The sequence below is a fragment of the Echinops telfairi genome, unplaced genomic scaffold (genome assembly GCF_000313985.2).
Source record: "Echinops telfairi isolate 266 unplaced genomic scaffold, ASM31398v2 ScPeMD7_7420;HRSCAF=8458, whole genome shotgun sequence".
Lineage (NCBI taxonomy): Eukaryota > Metazoa > Chordata > Mammalia > Afrosoricida > Tenrecidae > Echinops > Echinops telfairi.
The window spans coordinates 26,583,020-26,585,639 of record NW_022111320.1 but is presented as its reverse complement, the minus strand read 5'-3'; positions in this window follow the sequence as shown (position 1 = coordinate 26,585,639).

Genomic DNA, 2,620 nt, shown 5'->3' with positions numbered 1-2,620 from the left:
GATTATGCTGTTAACAAGAGTGTGAAGATATCAAAATGTTTGTCAAGAAAGAGAAACTATATACTTTTTGACATCACATTTACTTCTTTGACACCCTGGTTTCCCACGTACTCAGATCTGTGCACGTTAGGTAACACTTGAGCACACTTGGCAAACAAATGTCTTATTTTCAATAGCTCCCTGGCTACTTCACAGCTTGCTTGGATGTAGATTTATTCTTGTTAGCATGCTTATTTGAAAATGTTTATATAGAAGTACTTTTCCCCATGACCCCCAAAATGTCTTTTTATTCTGACTCTCCACTAACTCTGCCAATAAATACATCGCTCTTTTTCCTCTCCCTCCACATCTCTGTCCTCTCTCTGCCATTGCTTCTTTCCCTCCCTCTGGCACTTCTCTGGTAGGTTGGACAAGGATCTTTAGTATGGGTCTTGGGTCTCCACTCCCCACTCCCCATTCCTCCCCTCATTCACAATGATTTGATTTTTTGCTTTTTGATGCCTGATACCTGATCCCTTCGACACCTCGTAATCGCACAGGCTGGTGTGCTTCTTCCATGTGAGCTTTGTTGCTTCTGAGCTAGATGGACGCTAGTTTACCTTCAAGCCTTTAAGACCCCAGACACTATATCTTTAGAAAGCCATCAGTTTTCTTCACACTTTTGCTTATGCACCCATTTTTCTTCAGCGATCATATCAGGAAGGTGAGCACACAATGGAATGATTTTTTTTCTTTGATGTCTGATACCTGATCCCTTTGACACCTCATGATCACACCGGCTGGTGTGCTTGTTCCATGTGGGCGTTGTTGCTTCTGAGCTAGATGGTCGCTTGTTTAGCATCAAGTCTTTAAGACCCAAGATTGGGGACCCAAGACCCATCTGTAGGCAACTGGACAACCCCTTACAGAAGGGTCTCGGGGAGGAGATGAGCCAGTCAGGGTGCAGTGTAGCAATGATGAAATATTCAACTTTCCTCTAGTTCCTAAATGCTTTGCCCCACCCCCTCCAAACTAGCATGATCCCAATTCTACCTTGCAAGTCTGGCTAGACCAGAGGATGTACACTGGTGCAGATAGGAACTGGAGACACAGGGAATCTAGGACGGATGATCCCTTCAGGACCAGTGGTGAGAGTGACGATACGGGGAAGGTGAAGGGAGGGTGGGGTGGAAATGGGGAACCAATTACAAGGATCTACATATAATCTCCTCCCTGGAGAATGGACAACAGAAAAGTGGGTGAAGGGAGACATCAGACAGTGTAAGATATGACAAAATAATAATAAATTATAAATTATCAAGGGTTCATGAGGGAGAGAGGAGCAGGGAGGGAGGGGAAAAATGAGGAGCTGATACCAAGGGCTTAAGTAGAAAGCAAATGCTTTGAGAGTGATGATGGCAACAGATGTACAAATGTGCTTGACACAATGAATGGATGGATGAGTTATGACAATAGTTGTACAAGCTATGACAACAAGTTGTACAATAAAATGATTTCTTTAAAAAGAATCTTTAGTATGGAAGAAATCATGATGCCTTGTTGTATTATTGTATTGATACTTTAGAGAGCAGCACTTAAACCTACCCTGGCCCCCTCAAAATGTTAGGCTTTCACTCCACTGCTGACCTGGTTTGGGGTTTGGAGCCCCCCAATAGTACCACAGAAACAGCCCCAACAGTCTGTTTCTTTTCAGATTACAGCCAACTAGGCTGTCTTCATCAGTCAGGAATGTCTGCTTGAGCATTGTGCTCTCTTGAGAACTATCTGCTTGGGGTCGATTGAAAACAGTAACTTGAAAGATTGGATAGGCAACTTGGTGGAGGCGGGGGTTGGGGTGGGCAATGAGTTGGTGTTAATGAAAGAAACAATTCAGGAAAGGAAAGGGAGAATGTACAACTTAAAGAGGATAATCAATGACAATGAATTGTACATGTGGAAATTGCTGAATCGGTGTATGTTGTGCTGTGAATCATTTCAACAAGTTAAAACAACAACAACAGATGAATCCTATGGAGCAGTTCCATTCTGAAACCCGTGGGATCGCCATGTGGAGGGACAGACCCGGTGGCAATGGAGATCCGCCACAGCGTTTCAGCCCAGTGGGAAATGTGCCCGAGCGTGGGCACCTTCTTGACCTCAAGAATGTTTTATAATTCCAGGAAGCTTGTAACCACCGTTTGAAATGGAGATCAGGTATTCAATTTGGAAAAGGAAATGAAAGCAGAGAGACAGAAACATTGATTAAAAAGCGGGGGTTTTTCTAATGGACCACTTGGGGGGCTGGAAATAAATAGTGCAAATAGAAAGGTTAGTGGTTCCAACCAATCAACTGCTCTGCTTTCATACAGATTCCAGCCTTGGAAAGCCTATGGGGCAGTCCTACAGGATGGCTCTGAGTCAGACTCCATTATGCAAACGGATTGATGTAATATCAGTCTGTGTTGGACCGGGTAGAAAAGAGAAACAAATTCATGGACACTGATGTGTGTACAAGAAAGAGCTTTATATACAAGAGCAATTGAACATTGAGAAAACATCCCAGCCCAGTCCAGGTCAAGTTCATAAGTCTGATATTAGCCCATCTGTCCAATACCGATCCATAAATTCCTCTTCAGACTCA